An 18,055-nucleotide genomic window follows, 5' to 3' on the forward strand; every position below is an offset into this window, starting at 1 on the left:
ACGAGAGAGATTGTGTGCACCAATCGGCTGAGACGACAAGTACAAGAAAAGCATGTGTATGGACACATAGAAGCACGATGAGCGAGCCATTTTGTTCGGAACAGAGACAACTCAGTTTTTGATGAGCAGAGTATAAGAGAGTGAAGCACATTTTATGGACGGTGCTTGGTGCCTAGGGATATGAACATGCCTCGTCTCATGCTACGATGCATCGAATCACTGACTTTTCGTAAGATGAAACACAGATCATGTGCAGTACCTATGAATATTTAGGTGCATGCGCATTACTTTGTGCAGTGCCGTAACGTATAGCTTCCGGGGAACTTAATGAGAACTCAGTCAATAAATCTACATTTGCATGGAAGACTTGGGTCAACCGTGGAGAAAGCAGCAAAAATAGCATATGAAATGGTAAGAATTGAGGGTCGAATTGAAGACTTTGGTTGCTCATATGGCCCCTCTCATTCGCCCAACGATTGCTTTGTGGCGGACCTTCTGGTTTGAGACATTAGTGCTGTTTTGACTTTAAATATATGATCTGTCAACATTTACTTGAGTCACTGATGCGAAATGTAATTTACGTAATGTAATGCGATCGGAGAAATTAAGACTATTCATACTGCATTTGGTCGTCTGGATTCGGATTTGGACTAGATAGGGTAAGGTGGGATTAGAAATCCTCCCAATATCCTCGGGTTTGTAGAAAATCTCATCATATATCTGGTGCAACCTAATATAGGAATCAAAGTCCTTGAAAATCTCACTTGCCCCGCGCAATCTTCGATGGGATCTCCAAATCTTGCACTACTAGGGTCATCAAACCCACTCTCTTTAGCTCCCTTTGGTCCATCTCCTTCACCGCTAGCTTCCCCAAATCCACCACCATCTCCACCTGTTAGAATTATAAATCTAGTGGAAAATTGAAGATTCCGATTATTTATGGATAAACAAAATTATGCATAATCAGAATCGTTTGCAGAAACGTAAAGAGTACTAACCTCCAGCCATTGATGAAATCGAGAACCTGATACGCGGAGCTTTGACGGTGGTCAATAGGCATTTCTAGCCAATTGCCTTCTCAACGTCGATTGGGTGTTTTTATGATATCTCATATCGATGAATATGAGATCGATAGAGGGTTTGGCTTATACGACCTATTTATATCTCCAAACATATCCTTATAGATAACTTCTTCCACGAAGATAGTTATCTTATTATTGAGTGATCACCATTGTTATCACGTACTTTAATGTGCTAATTAAACATCGACGAAATTAATTAATGTGGGCAATAATAAACCGAATGTGAGATCACATTATTGATAATATAATTGTAACATTCATTCAGTATTCCTCGCTCAGTCTCACTACGTCGGAGGCGATCCAGATACCGGTGAAGACAAGCTGCGGGGAGTGACTTGGGGAGGCAGCGAGCGCGAACGATTTGGTGGACGAGGTAGCATCGGTCAATACAGAGGTGAAGGATGGTGGGTGTGGTGGATGCCGCGGGCGAAGCTTGGGCACCACTTGACGTGGAAACCAACGAACTGGGATAGTGAGGAGCGGTGAGGAGGTGGCCGGAGATCGACAAGTGGTTGATGCCGTGGCGGCGAGCGGCGAGGGTGAAGACACCTCTGTTGTGGTGGTGTCCTCATGTGGTTGCTGACAAGTAATATCCAGATCCTTCACTCCATTCTCCATCGATGACAGATAACAGGGTTTGTTAAGTTACTCTCTAAAACTTTTTGTCCAATCCGGGCTTATCTCACTCTTGTCCAGAATTTCTTATTTGGCAATTTATCCAGCTATATCCAGATTTATTCGGATTCGGAGGATGTCGCCAAATACGAAATATGATAATTTGTTATCTTATCAGAGTTTTTGAATTATCTTTTACTTATGGAGAGTGAGAATAGAGGTAGAATAGAGGTGATTGTCTATGTTCCATAAGGCGTTTGTATTGTGCAATAGCCTAATATTGTTGCCTAATATCTTCTTTTTGCTTGTTCTGTCTATATCGCCGAAATGAACAGAAACCGCAGACAAAAACTATACTGTTGTTGGTTCTATCAAGATCTAAGACAGTAAAAAAACAAAAGCGATATTTATATTTAAAAAATACATGTTTAAATAAGTTTCATCGCTAACTAAAAGTTTATTTTCTTTGTCCGCTAATCTTAAAAAAAAGTTGCGCGCGCACACACATGTAAGTGGGTAAAGTTCGCGCAAGGTTGAATGACATGGCACTCTCACATGTGAGTTTTGCCTAGAAATTTGCTTTTTATGGACTTTAGAAAATCTCTGATGATAGAAAATCTCTAATTCTTATGCATATTTTGGTAAGCTAATTGATGTACAAAAAATAATAGATTCACGCATATTGTGGGCAACAATATATATGACATTAGATGAATGATCAAAGATCCAAGGCAGGTTAAATGCTAGTTTGTTCTCATATCTCTTTTTCTGAATTTAAGTTATGTTACATGAAAATTCTTATTACTAAAATGAGAATAAAGTCCTACATCAAGGTTTTATTACACGATAATTACTTATCACTATCAATGAGGCTCGTTGTATAGTATTACAATTAATTATCACAAAAATAAAAACTAAACGGATGAATTCACATATCTTATAATTGTTGATTTAAGGACCAAGCTAAGTTCCCAAGTGACAATTTATAGCAATTCCAGAAACTGTACTATAGAAAAAAGGAATAATATATTCCCCGACCACGCTTAATTTATAACAATCTATCATAAGTCTGCTGCAACTTGTTAAGAATAGCAAGCCAAGATATAAAGCAAAATCTTGGCACATTTGGATTAAACCAAATTAGCCTATGTCAATTCACCTTAGCCTTCTTCTCCCTAGTTAAGCTCCAAGCATCAGCTTGAGTGAAATCACCAGATTTAGAGCCTAAGAAGACCACTCTACCTGGTTGAGAGCAAGGCATTGAAGTTCCACACAACTCAGCCTGAGTTTCCACCAGATCATTTGATCTGGCAGCGGCCCAAAACCAGTCAAAGGTTTTGACGAGAAATTCAGAAATGAACTTTCTAGTTAGGCTGCACCCAAGCAGTTCCCGGGCGCCTATGGTTTAATTTTTGTTTCTGAATCAGGTTTATGTGAAAAAGTTGCTCCTAATCTTGAAACCAAAACAGGTGGCGGAAAGGAATATCGAATATTACCGAGACTGTGTTCACTACTACTTAATAAATACTAACATTTAAGGGCATATCTGCAAAGAAAGGAACATAAATCCTGATACGACTAACGTGGAACCGCAAGCAAAGGTGACGATTTGAGCAAGAAATAAATTACAGAAATAACTTGTAAACACAGTAAAATTAGGTGATTCGTGGGTGTGCTTACTCCACGGCGAGAGATTGATGAGATGATTCTACTATAATCGGCAAAGAGGAGATTTCAATTGCTCGAACACTCAACTCTCAAGTGTTTCCAAAACTTAGACAATGCCTGAACTTATAGGAATCAATCACAACAAAGGAGTTTTCTTGTGCTCTCAATTCTCTTATTGCAAATGTCGCAACATATTAAGCGCACCCACTATGGACCAGAAATCAAACTCAACAATAAAATATTTTTATTCAAAAATATTATGAGCCCTTCTTTGACGTCAAGATGGAACTTTAGCTTTAATAAGAGAAAGTCTTATGGGAATTCAAATTTCCTTTTTGGCAACACCTACGATCTTGTTGGCAAGAGTTCAATTCAGACTTTCTTAGTATGAGCCAAATTTTCTTGCAATTCAATTATGTGTCATATTTCAAATCAATCGACATAAACTTCAAGATATAGTTAACTAACCACTATCTTGAGAACCATTCCAAGTGATTAAATTAGCTGCAAAGAAGTGTCATACCCTGCTGTATCATAGGGTTAAGGGGTGAGCAGGGTTAGACGTAACGTCGAGTGGGGAATTAATGGTCCTCATCATATTTGAGGTGTTCGTGCTCGTTCTACGGGGTTCTCCCAAACCCTTACCTCGCATATCGTTGGAAAAATCGATTGATTTTGATCTGTCTATGAAATTATATCTTATTCGGGAGTTGCTATGAGCATATTGAGGCCGACTATGAGCTAAGTGGGACGTGGGAGGACATCTCATTTCCTACAAATCAAAGATTCTAGGGTCGGGGACTAAGTTATATTCAGTGCTCTTTCGGTACCTAACCTTGATTTGTTTGCCTACGAAGTGCTTCATGCGACCTTGTGAAACTATGGAATCCTAAAGTTCTTTTCCACTACCTGTTCATACATGGTTTCCTTGATTGAAAAATGTCCTGGTATTGAAACATGAAAACAATATAAGGAACTCAAAACGACACATCAAAAAGGGAAAGTACCAAAAAAGTTCTAAACCTATTGCATTGGTACCAATTTAGTCCTAAACCTTTTAATTGGACCAATTTAGTTCTAAACATTTTCGCATTGGTACCAATTCAGTCCATTTAGCCAATTTAGGTAAGAAATCGCTGACATGGACATCGGCGATCCTACGTGACACAGCCGGCACTGCCGTGGACAAATTTTATAAATTTATAATATTTTTATCTTTTTTTATCTTTTCTTTTCTTTCTTTTTTCTTTTTCTAGAAACCTCGTTGGCCGACCATTGCCGGCTACAGGCTGGTCTGGGCGAGGGCCGAAACCCTCGTCTATTGGCCGGCGAGGGTTGCGACGCTCTCGTCCAGACCAGGTGAGGACATCACGGCCCTTGCTCGTGGCGGGCAAGGACCATGATGCCCTCGCCCATGGCCAGCAAGGGTGCGGGGACCTTTGCCCAGACCAAGCAAGGGTCGCCGACCCTCGCCTGTGGCCGGTGACCTCACCGGTTAATAGTTTATAGAAAAAGAAAAAAGAAAGAAAAGAGAAGAGCAAAAAAAATATTAAAAAAATATAAAAAATATGAAAAAAATTATAAAATTTGTCAACATCAACACCGGCTATGTCATGTAGGACTGCCAGCGTCCATGTCAGTGATTTCCAAACTAAATTGATCGGATGGACTGAATTAGTGCCAATGCGAAAAGGTTATGACTAAATTGGTCTAATTAAAAAGTTTAGGACTGAATTTGTACTAATGCAATAGGTTTTTGATTTTTTTGGTACTTTTCCCCACATCAAAAAGATAATGAAAGACGGGTAAGGGTAAATTACAGAAAGTAAACCTAATACAGAGTCGGGTAAAGAATAGTATATGGCCTTGTTATAAGTCCTAGACATATCCCCATGAGCTAAAACCTCGTGTCACCCAAATGCGGTAAAAGAATCGACAAAAAAAGTAAAATATGGTGAAATAACCCGGTGCGAATTGGACAAAAAATTATATTATTGAGCCTTGGGACATGACTGTTGTGAGCTAATTTTCAAAATCAAAGTCAAAATCCAATTTCGACTAAATAGAATTACACTAACGATATTAAAGACGTAAGTCAACAAAATGACCCCTAAAAGTAATTCTAATATAAACGCAAATGAGATTTTTTTTATCCTTTTCCTTTTATTATTGTTTTTTGTTTGTTTATCCATTTCATCTAAAAGAAAATACAAGCTAAATTCAATTTATTTCGAAATAAAAAGAAAATGACTCTCTAAATTAGATGAATCCAAATCAAATAAATTTAATTAAAATTATTTCTAAGAGGCAAGTATCTAGCTAGGACACTTTCCTATCATTTTGATTTCCACAATTTTTTTATTTTTCATTTTCATTTATTACTTTTTGTTGAGAAAATTTCCTGATAGATTTTGAAATTGACAAAACTGTTCATAAGAATTTTGTAAGTCTGACAAATGCTGTGCAATATTTAAATCCAGGAAGTTATAATCTGGAAGTTCAGATTTTACGTGATTCAGAAGGAGAAGTTCAGATTCTATGCTGCAAAGATAAAGTTCAGACGTTATATATGGCAGACGAAGAACTTCAGTTTGTATCGAAAGATTAAAATTCTGTAGAACAAACCATCCTAACTTAAGTTCCGAAGGCGAGTCAAGAACTAGACTTTATCTAGACTTTGATGCCAACTTAGAACGAACACAACGGCTAGTAATTTGGCTTGGATTTCACAATTAGAAAGTCTTGATTGTTTCGATCTTAAAGGCTATTTTGCAAGGAATATTTATAGCAAAATATCTTAATATATAATTGACAATCAAATCCAAGACAAGTTTTCCCTTATTCACGGAGAAGCTCTTCTTATGGAAATCAAAGTTCTGGTTGTATAGACGACCGGATTTAGCGGGATTAAGATTTTATCATCCAACGGCTACTCAATCCTTTTTATACAAATCTGTTCAATGTGAAGATTGGAAGATGATACTCTGAAGACTGTCCAACAGCTAGTTTGGAAGTGGAGAAGTATAAGAGGAGACATTTCGAGGAGCAGAAGGAGAGATGATATTTATAATAATTTATTCCAAAGTCTGAGCAAACTTCGACCAGTGTTACTTGTCTTATATGATCAGATTTCTGTGATCTTGAGAAACCTTTTGTAAGAGTGATTGAGCGAGATAGAGTAACCTATTTTTCACGGAGTATTATTACTCAAAATCTATAATCTCTTGATTGATCTTTTAGTGGAATCCAGCCAGTAGGTTGTCAGCGTGGGAGAGTGGACGTAGGCTGTCAACATGGGAGAGTAGACGTAGGCTTGATCTAAACCAAACTACTATACGTCTTGAGTGCAAATTTTCTCTTCCCTCAAACTCCTTTTATCTATTGTATTGCACATTTACAAATTTGCTACTCAGAAAGTGTTCAAAATCTGAACATTGTTTAGACTTTATCTTTAATCAATTATTTCTGCTTTAAATTGATAAATAAGTACTCGATTCACCTATTCATCCCCCTTTAGGTGATATTTATTAGTCACTACACTTTTAATTTATTATTTTGGGCAGCGCTATTTCCATACTCATTTTAGCTAAGACACTCCTTTTTCCTAGGTAACTTACCGAAATACCCTCCTCTCTCTCTTCAATTTATTTTTTCTATTTTTATTTGGCTAACCCACAAAACTACCTTTATTTCTATTGTCTCTCACATCTGTTTCACAATACAAATGCTCCATTACGCCCAACAAAATATTATCTTATCATGTATCTTGTTATAACTTTGCCTAGACAATGTTGTCAATTTTAATATATTGTCTCATATCTTCAATCACATGATATTTCTATTTATGACAGCTTATGAACACACAATTAATTGCCTATTTTTTATCATATAGTATGATCGAAAGTATATTTCAAAGTCGAAAATGAAAATTCAATTTAATTATCTAGCAAATCTTTATCAAATATGGAAAAGAAAAAATTAATCAAAATATGAAAAAGGTTAATTTGTTAGAATCATGATCAAAATTATATTTTGATCATATCTAAATATTAACAAAAGATAAACACATAAAGGGAAAAAAGGAAACTTCTTGCTGTTCTAATCCTACAATGAAGAAAGTAATTAATATCGATGGTAGATTCAATCTCATATCAAGTTGGATTAAAATTTAAAATATGCTTAAAACTTTCTTTTGAAAAAATCTTATATGAGTTTGAAAGTGAAGAAGGTGTAAATAAATTGTCAACCCTCATCTTGAAATTCTTATTAAAACGTAAAAAGCTCAAAAGAAAGTACAAATGAGCGATGTTTAACTTAAAATTGCCTAGATAATTAGATTGAATTTTAATTTTCAACTTTGAAGTAAAGTTTCCCTCAAACTATTTGATAAAAAAAAGGTAATTAATCGTATGTTTATAAGCCGTCAAAACTAGAAATGTCAAAACTAGAAATTTCTAACATTCTATGTAACTTTTGTGATTAAAAATATGAGATAATAAATTAAAATTAACAACCTCCACTAGGCAAAGTGATAATAGGATGTAGGATAAGATAATTTCTTGTTAGGTGGAATTTGATATTTATATTGTGAAGCTGATGAGACAAGAGAGATAATAGAAATAAAAAGCAGTTTCGTGAGTTAGCCTGATAAAAAAAAGAAATGGGTTAGCCTGATAAAAGAAGAAACAATAAATTGAAGAGAAAGGGAGAGAGGAGGATATTTCGGTAAGTTCATTAGAGAATAGGAGTGTCTTAGCCAAAATGGGGATGGGAATAGCGCCGCCCATTATTTTACTTATTACTTTTTTTTATCTCCTTTCGTTTCTTTCTTCGTCCAACACCGTCACTCCAAGCACGAGTTATCCTCGGCAGAATCAAGCAAAACAGCAGAAAGGATTCAAATGTTTCTAAACAACTCAGTTTCACTTTAACTTGGAAGAAACACATCACGATCAATTTCATTTTCGTACAAGTGATATTCAGCCACTTCTAAAGATCAATCACCATATAGTGACGCATGACAACGAGACTAACGAAATGGACTGAAAACAAGCAAAGACAGAGCAGAGCAGGCAACATACGGATGGAGGTCTTGGCAGATCAATTCAAAGTTGCAATGAGGGGATCCAACATGTACGTCTTAGTCTGAATACGTAACGGTCAACCAGATGCCAATATGCAAGAATTTTACTCAAATTCGTACACGGATTTCCTCAAAAAATCATCGAACATGTTACCGACATTTTAATCTAATGATCTACACGCAGTAATATGTCAACGATTTGTCAAACATATCATCACCAAAGCAACACAATGAGTTCAAATCGCTAGCAGAAGTTCAGTTAAATAAGATTTACACATAATCTATATCTATGACTCCATTTGTTTCGCGGAAAATAAATGATTTGGAAAATATTTTCCTAAAAATGATCACTTGCTTGAAATAATTAATCAATGATAAATGCTTTCATTGCTGACAACAATTTATCTAGGAGGATGACAATATTTTCGTTCATTCATTTACGTAAGCGATACAAGTTTTCATTTTTTTATATTTTTTCCAAATTATTTAGTTTTCGTGAAACAAATACTTGGCCTGGTTTTGCTAAAACCAAAGCAGATATGATTCGATTGAACATATTGATTGGATCCGAGCAAGGCAGTCACAGAAGCAACTCGAAGATTGGAATCAGTGAAAGAGTGAATGGCGAACATGGCTCAAGCGCTTCGGCGACAATGATTGAGACCAGGGGGCGAACAGAGCCTTTGCTCACGGTTGGCTTGAAGCGACAATCGATGGCAGTGAGCGACGTCCGAAGAAGGAGAATCGACTACGAATTCTCTCTGGAATTTGATTCTAGAGACGTAGGAACTTCGGGGGAGGTCAGTCCGTGAGGTGGTCTCTGGTGTATATGGTCTGCCGTTATGAATGGGACCGAGATAGCTTAATAGGAATCACCCAAGTCAGTCAGATGATCGAGAAAGCAAGCTAGAGAGAGAGTCGATTCTGATGGAAACGGACCCCTTCACTTGTGAATATGGGCCTGTGCGAAGTGGCTTAATGCTGATGGGTCTGGGTTGGTAGACTGGGCTGAAGTGGGCGAATTAGACTTAACAAATGGGCTGATGCAAATGGGTTTACAAAGGCGTATGCTTGGCTTATTGGCAAAAATTCCGGTGTCGACAAGAAGCCACTGTATCAAAGGAACCTTATTCTTCGAGTAAAAAAAGAAGAAGAAGATTTTACAGAAAAATCAAATGATAATAACTGTCCAAATTTCAGAGTACATGACCAGCAAGCAGATATAGCAAGAACTTTAAGAAATTCAACTGTGCCAAGTTGGTTCTCTGCGTAATATGCTGCTCTATGAGAAAGAATCCTATTTCCTACCGCGCACGCATAAAACAAGGTCCGAAAAGCAAAACTGATACACACACGCTTCACAAGAATAATTTGTTACGGTTATTGTCCAATAAACCTCCAAATGCGAATTTTTGTTTCAAATGACAATACAAGTGTTGGCCGTACAATTGGGAGGTGACAAACAACCAAAGAAAATGATTGAAGCGCGGACGAGAGCCTAGAATTGCATAACGTTTTGAGGACATTGTACCCTTGGTATTGTTCGCTTTACTAGAATCAGTTGTGATGTGAACCCTGGATAAAGAAGAATCCATGTGGCAATTTAGATTTGATTATCAAATAGGAGTACTTTTGCTTGAACATTGATAGAAAAAGGTGCACACGAACTTGGTTTACAAGCTAACAATGGCATAATCCAAAAAACAAAAAAGTTTGAGTTAGAGCGGTGGTAAACAGACGTGAAGAGAGATAAACCGAAGGAAGTGAAGGTTTGACATAAATAACAGTAAAGATACTATGAAGAAACAAGTACATTTAAGAACTAGAAGGAAATACCTAGCTCATTATTCAGGTAAGTTCTAAAATCTACAGAAATTGAAAAGCTTGCCTGCCCAGGAGTTCCTACCCCTCCTAGGCTGCCTCCGACTAGGCTGTCGCCTTCTCTTGGCATTTCCTTCAAACCAAACATGTTTCCAGGAGATGAATGCAGTTCCGATGACCACTCCGATCACTAAGCCGCTCCCATACCCCATCATAACAAATTTCCAATCGAGTTCAATTGGCGATTCCAAGTCTTCTTCTTGCTGGGTTGGAGGTTGTCCTGACGCATCCCTTGAATCTCGACATTTCCTGGATATGAATTCCCCACACAGTCCTGAGTTCCCTTCAAAGGAATCATTCGAAAACGTATCGAATTGTTTCCCTCTGGGCACAGACCCGGTCAGATTGTTGTAAGACACGTTCAGGAAAGAAAGGAACCCAAGTTCTGTTAGCTTTTGGGGGATCTGTCCCGAGAGTTTGTTTCGAGAAAGGTCCAATGACTCAAGTGCTGTGAGATTCCCCAACGATGGTGGGATGTAACCAGTGAAGAAATTGTTGGAAAGGTTCAGTCCGTGCAGTCCCTTGAGATCACCTATGACACCAGGGATCTCTCCTTCGAACAAATTGCTGGAGAGGTCGATGACCGTGAAGACTTCTAAGATCTTTGGGTAATACAATTCAAGCCCTTTGTAAATCACTGTCATGGAGAAATCGTAATTACCATAGTAGGTGAACAGAGGGTACAATGTCGGCCATTGGTTTTTTTGCAAGTATGTGAAGATTTTTGTCTCAGATTTCATGGCATTCCAGGACTGAAAGAATTCCATAGGCAACTTACCGACAAATGCATTTATAGAGAGGTCAAGTATCCGCAACTTAAGAAACGTGGAACTAGATTTAGGCCTCTCTATGACCCCATGGAATTTATTGGATCTCAAAATCATGACGCGAAGCTTTGGTAGAGAACCCAACCATGACGGGAAGGTGTCCATGATAAGATTGTTTGCAAAGTTGATGAACTCGAGCATTTTGCAATTGGCCAAGGACCTCGGTAACTTGCCTTGGAACTGGTTGCCACTTAAATCAATCATCGTCAGTTGCGTCCCCCTCACCATTACCTCCGGAATGCTTCCATGGAAATTGTTGCCTTTTAGGTTCAATATCATGAGAGATTCGCTGATATTGCCCAAACAAATCGGAAGCACACCTGTCAAATCGTTATTAGACAAGTCTAGTGTGACTGCTGAACTCAAATTGCAGATCCATGGTGGCAATGCTCCCATCAAGCTGTTGTTAGATACTATATAGTACATTATGGACGGTGGTGCTTCAGGGGGTGTTCCTTTCAACATGTTGTGAGAGAGGTCTATCGTGTGCATGACTAAAAGATTGATTGGGTAATATCGATCAAGACCAGTTAAGAAGTTACGAGAGAGATTCAGGTACTGCATGCTATTAAGACTTCCATTCCACGCCCAAAAGGGCACTTCTCCCCTAATGTTGTTATCCGACAGGTCCAACCAAATCATATGCTCTTGGTTTTGTAAGAATGCTGGAAACTCGCTCAAATTGCATGATGCCAGTCCCAGGGCCCCAAACTGAGGAAGATTAACATTCGCTCTACTCGTGCGGCATGATAGCCTGTTAGATGATAGTTTGAGCACTCTCAGTTGTTTGAACTTGAGAAAATTGTCTAATTCAACAGTACCACTGAAGTTGTTTTTCGCAAGGATGAGGACTTGGAGATTTTGGAGTTGATAGATTGATGAAGGTATCTCGCCATGGAATTTATTGCCTTTAAGGTCAAGCACGGCTAGTCGAGTGAGGTTCATGAGCTGAGATGGGATGGTACCGCTTAATTGGTTGCCAACAAAGCCTAGTCCAACAAGCTGAGACAAGTTTCTGATGGAAGGTGGGATCTCGCCATATAAATTGATGTAACAGAGGCCTAAAGTGGTGAGCTTTTTAAAATTCCAAACCCAAGACAAAGAGGAAATGGACTGGGCAGTGAATGGGTTCTTTGTGATGTCTAGGAATTCAAGGTTGCTAAGATTAGCAAATGAAGCCGGGATGGATCCTGAGAATTTGCAACCAGCTATGTTAAGAAAACTCAATCGGAGATTACCAATTGAAGCGGGTAGGTCCCCAGAAAAGTTTGTGTTATGCAGTTGCAGCTCTTCAAGAGGACTACTGGAGTTAAAGTCAGGCAAGCTGCCTGTGAGAGCATTATTGTCACCTACCGCAAGAAATCGCAGCTTCGGTAAATGAAAAATGGCAGACGAAAATACACCGTGCAGATCGCACTCACGCATGTGCAGCCTTCTCAGGGAAGACATATTTGCTAGAGTGTTGGGCACTTCAGACAACATGTTGACGGCACCTAGGAAAAGTTCTTCCAAGCTGGTCAGATTTTGAACTAGACTTCTTAGGCCTGGCGCTTTCATTTCCAACAAATTTGTACGTGGATCCTGATTGCAACACAGGTTAAGGTACACCAACCTTGTAAGCTTGAAGATTTCTGATGGGACTTCGCCAGAAAAAACGGAAGCAGAGAGATTGAGATGAGTCAATCTCAACAGATCTCCAACTCAGATGGTATTTGGGAGTAGTTGAAGTGATTGTCGCCGAGATTGAGCTTTTCAAGACGAGCAAGCTGGAAGAGGGTACTGTTGTTGTCGATAGAACCGTACAGAAAACTACTTCCCAGGTCGAGAACAATTACATGGCCTGTCTTCTCATCGCACTCGATCCCATCCCAGGAGCAGCAATCTCGACTGTTTTTCCAGGATAGGGTCTTGGGACGAGCGAGAGGATCACCGGAAACATTGGCGATTTCGTATCTCTCTTTAAACTGCAGCAGTGCGGACATTTCGTCCTTGAGACACAGTGATTTCACAGAATGAGAGAGATTGTGAGCGCCAACAGAATCTGACCACAAGTACAAGAAAAGCATGTATATGGACATGTAGAAGCACGATGAGCGAGCCATTTTGTTTCAAACAGAGACAATCTTGTTTTGATGAGCAATGTAGGAGAGAGTGAAGCAGATTTTATAGGTGGTGCTGTGTGACATTCTGAATTTCGGGCCATTTTTGGGATTTATAAAACGTGTAATTCGTCGGTGTGCTTATAGTAAAATCTCGCCCGGGAACTGATCACTCCCGGTTATTGATTTTAAAATTGAGATTTCGCTAGAATCGCACTCGATCGAATTTAGCCGTTATTTAGAGCCCAAACTTTGGTGTCGAATTTCTCGAAGTTCCAGGACGAATTTAATTGGACGGTGTCGATATTATTGTGGCCAGCCTCGATATTGCACGGGATATGTGGAAAATGAGTTTTTGACCAGGTGCAAATTTGGACTGGTAGATTACCCTCGCAGTGTGTTTTTATTAACACCCTTTTGGCTAAATCCTAAAAATATTAATTAGGATTTTTCGGGGACCGTCGGATCGTTTCCGGATTTAAATCGTGGCCGTTGGATCGCGAATATTACGATTTGACCTTTGCTCTTTTCTCTCTCTCTCCTACCCTCTTTCCCGCTGACCCCCTGCGGCTGACACCCCCCCCCAACCTACCCCTCTCTCCCTCTTTCTTTTCTTTTCCTTTTTCTTTTCTTCTTTTCCTTCTTTTCCTTCTTGGTCGCTGCTTCTCCTTCGTGCGTGTGCTTCTTCTTCATCTACTTCTTGCTTCTTTCGCTGCACGCCGACCGGGCCTTCTCGCCGGCCCAGCCACCGCCGCCTACCGCCTCGCGCCGCCGAGCACTGCTCCTCCCCACCGTGAACCACCCCCGTCCCAGCTCTCCCCCTAGCCGCTCGGAACCTCTCATCGCTGGTTCGCCCAAGCCGCGCACGAGAAGCGCCTTTCGCCGGTTCGGCCACCGTTCGCCTCCGCCACTTGCCGCCGCTGTCCGGCACCCCAAATCACCGCCACCAGCTGCTGTTCATGCCGGGAACAGCCCCGACCAGCCACCACAGCAGCCACTCCCTTCGTCACGCTCGTTCGTCGCCCGTCGTCACTCGCCGGGCCGAGCCGGAAACCACCGCGGACCGCCCTCGTCGCTGCCGTCGTCCTCGCGTCGTCGCCGGCGTTAGCCGAGTAAGTTAACTCCTAATCCCGCGTTTAGGGTGTTAAACTTGCTTAGGGTAGTTTAAGTAGTGTTTAGATTAATATTAAGTTTGTTTAGTTACGATTATGTGTTAATTACGGATTAGTGTTTAGTTAATTGTGTTTAGGGTTTAAGTTATTAATTAGTTTATTGTTATTGATTATTATTATTAAATCAATTATTTTCGGAATTTTATATATTATTTTATTAGTTAATATATTAATTCCGAATTAAATATTAATATTTTATTATTAAATAATTAATTTCCGGAAATTAAATATTATTATTTTCGGAAAATTTCTAGCGTCAAATTGTGATGCCAATGTTGGTTTTCGCCGTATAAGTTGGCGTATTTAGAAAATGATTTGAATGATTTTTGATTCGAGGAAATATTTTGACATTTTGGAAAATTAAATTATTTTCGGATATTATTAATTAATTAATTCCGAATTTAATTTATTGTTGTTTCGGAAAATTTATAATTTCAAATTATGATTTCTAGTTTGAATGTTGGCGTTTGTGCCGTGATTTGTCGTATAAAACTATTTTTACGACAAATTATTTTGATCGGAAGTTTTCAAGAAAGTTTACGAGATTATTGGCATTAAATTATTTTTATTGTTATGCCAAGAATGATAGTGATGCTTTGTAGTTGATAAACATGTTTGGCATCGAAGTTTGCAAGAATTGATTGACTGTTTGCATGTGTGACCACTTGATTTGTTATGTGGCATTTTGTGAGCACTATTCATGGATGCATGGGCTAATTGCAAAGATAATAATTGGCCGGAATGCTTGTGTGCTCGTGTGGTCACACGTTGGAGCCGTCTTGCTATGTGTCGCTTGACGTTGCCCGATTTATCGGATGCTTGGGGATTATCTGGAGTACCGATACCCCGGATGCCTTGTCGCGGCCCGAGGCCGGACTCGATGCTCCTTACGGGATACCATCTTACTGTGTATCGTTTGATGTTGCCGTATTGGAATGCCGTCATCCTGTGTATCTTTTGACGTAGCCGTGCCCGACGGGGCGGGACGGAGCCCGGTTATACCGGTAGACTGCCATCTTGCTGCAGATCGCTTGATGTGTAGTGGCCCCGAGGGGGCGTAATAACTGGATACGTGTGATGCATAGTGCTTGATTATGGGGTAGAAACTGCTAGGTATGGTATGGGACGTGCCCAAGCGGGTTTTTGCCTTATAATCGAGACACGCGCGACTGTGATGCATTAATGCATGGAAAATCTCTTTAAATGCTTCGAGTATGTAACATATGCATTTCATCAACGAGTGTATCAAGGCGAGGTAGGGATGCCTGTGGTTGTTTAATAATGTATTGTCGGTGCTGTGTTGCCTGCTTAGGGACACCCGTGCGAGTAGGCCTCCTAAGCGGGGCTTAGGCCGTTAACTTATTGAGACTTTCGTCTCATTTGTTGTTGTTAACCCCTTTTTCAGGCCCTTAGCATGTCGACGCACCCAGTGTGGTTCAGGTCGTTTGAAAGCTGGTTTTTGGAGTTCGACCTGTTGGTGGAGTAGACTGACCCCAGCCTGATATCTTTTTGCTGGCTTTTTTTGTGGCAGCGCCCGAAATGGGCTTATAAGAATATTTCCAGGGGTTAATCAAGTGGAAATTAAAATAGTGTTGTTTGGCTGTTGTGATTTGTTTTCCTGACTATCCCTATTTGTTGTTGTCCGGGGATTGTTGTGTTCGTTTCCGCATGCGTAATTAAAAGATAAAGCGAAGGGTCGGCGACGAGTCCTGGGACGTCGCATCATAATGACCATAGCGGGATGTTGCGTGTCCGTAGGGTTCGGGGCGTGACATGCTGGGTGCCTAGGGTTATGAACATGCCTCATCTCATGCTACGATGTGTCAAATCAATGACTTTGCGAGTGATAAAGCACACAGAATATGTGCAATACAAATGAATTTGTGCCGTGCCGTCACTAGTAGCTACCGCGGAACGTAAGGAAAATACTTGGGGCCCAAATTGACAATTGATTGATAGACAGGAAATTAAGCCGATAGATCTGTGAGCACATCCTTTGGTCACTGATGAGGATTGTGACTTATTATTATGTAATGCGTTTGGAGAAATTATGACGGTTAAGAGTTTTGAACGGTCTTCATTTATTGAGAGGGACAATAGAGGCGATTGTCTATGAGCAATTAGACATTTGTATTATGCAATAGCCTGATATTGTTGCCTGATATTTACTTGTTGCTTGCTCTATGTATATTGCCGAAACGAGTGGAAACTGGGCACAAAACTACACTGTTGTCGGCACCATCAAGATCTAATACAGATTAAGCGAATAAAAGCGAAACATTTATCTTAAAAATACCTCTCTAAACAAGTTTTATCACGGAAAATTGGGAATTAGAAGTCGCCATCTTTTTTTTTTTCCGGCTAAGTATATATTGATTTTTAAAAAAAAATATAGATACACAAAAGCCATAAACCCCTTACCCAAAAAAAAAGCCATAAACCACGTGGCACTCTCATGTATGAGGTTTGCGTAACAATTTAATTTTATGGTCACTTCATAAAATCTCTTATCCCGATAAGTCTCTAATTTTTATGCTTATTTTGATGTATGATAAATAAAAAGGCGTAATTCCAAAAAAAAGCACTAACTTTACTTTGAGTGACAAATCTGGCCCCAACTTTTCTTTGTCTCATAAAAAATCATAAACTTTCACTTAAATCCAAAATCTAACCCGAACAATTTGAAAGTTTCACATCACGGGGGCCAGATTTAGGATTTGAGTAAAAGTTTATGCTTTATATTGAGACAAAAATAAAAGTTCAGGCCAGAATTGTTATTCAAGGTAATATTGGTACTTTTTTTTTTTGGAATTAGCCCGGAATAAAAGAGTTATGCATTTTTGGTGATAAACATTTAATTTTTTTAATTTTGTATAGAGATTGTAATTAGATGAATGATCAAAGATTTATGGCAGGTTTCTAATTTGTTCGCAAATGTGTTTCTCTGACTTTATGCAGTGCAATGCTACCAGGGAAGCAGATTTTATAGGAGGTGCTTGGTGCGTAGCGGTAAGAGCAGGCCGCGTCGCACGCTACGATGCATCAAAATCAAGGACTTTGCCAGTGATAAAACACACAAAATGTGAGCAATGCATATGAGTCTTTAGGGGCATAACTGCATGACTTTGTGCAGTGCCGTAACGTGTAGCTACCGGGGAACCCAAGAAAAAAACCTTCGGGGCCAATCGACAAATGGTTGATTGATTGGAAATTCAGCCAATAGATCTGTATTTGCAGGGAAGACTTGGGTTAACATTTAGTCCAAAAATTACAAACCAAGGGCTCTGTGAGGAGACAAGATGAAGAGTTTGTAGATGGTTCGAGGTCATTCCCTCCATTCTAAGCAAATGTATCCATTCATAAGTTGTGACAGCAGCTAAAAAAGTCTACGAAATGGTACGAATTGAGGGTCGAAATTGAAGACTTTGGTTGCTCATCTGGTCATTTTCGTTCACCCGACGGTTGCTCTGTGTGGGACCTTTTTGTTTGCGATACTAGTGCTGTTTTCACTTTGAACTCATGATCGGTGAACATTTCCTTTGGTCACTGATGAGGAATGTAATTTCTGTCGGGTGACGCATTCAGAGAAATCAAGATTGTTCAGAATTTTGAACAGTCTCCCTTATTG

General features: G+C 39.5%; 1 pseudogene; it reads right to left on the reverse strand.

Annotated features, from left to right (window-relative positions):
* Window positions 1-10,200: 10,200 nt before the first annotated feature.
* Window positions 10,201-13,258, reverse strand: LOC115689533 (receptor-like protein 6; annotated as a pseudogene).
* Window positions 13,259-18,055: the final 4,797 nt, after the last annotated feature.

This window comes from Syzygium oleosum, unplaced genomic scaffold (genome assembly GCF_021117445.2).
Source record: "Syzygium oleosum isolate NSW1041296 unplaced genomic scaffold, Sole_v2.1 Sole_v2.49, whole genome shotgun sequence".
Classification (NCBI taxonomy): domain Eukaryota; kingdom Viridiplantae; phylum Streptophyta; class Magnoliopsida; order Myrtales; family Myrtaceae; genus Syzygium; species Syzygium oleosum.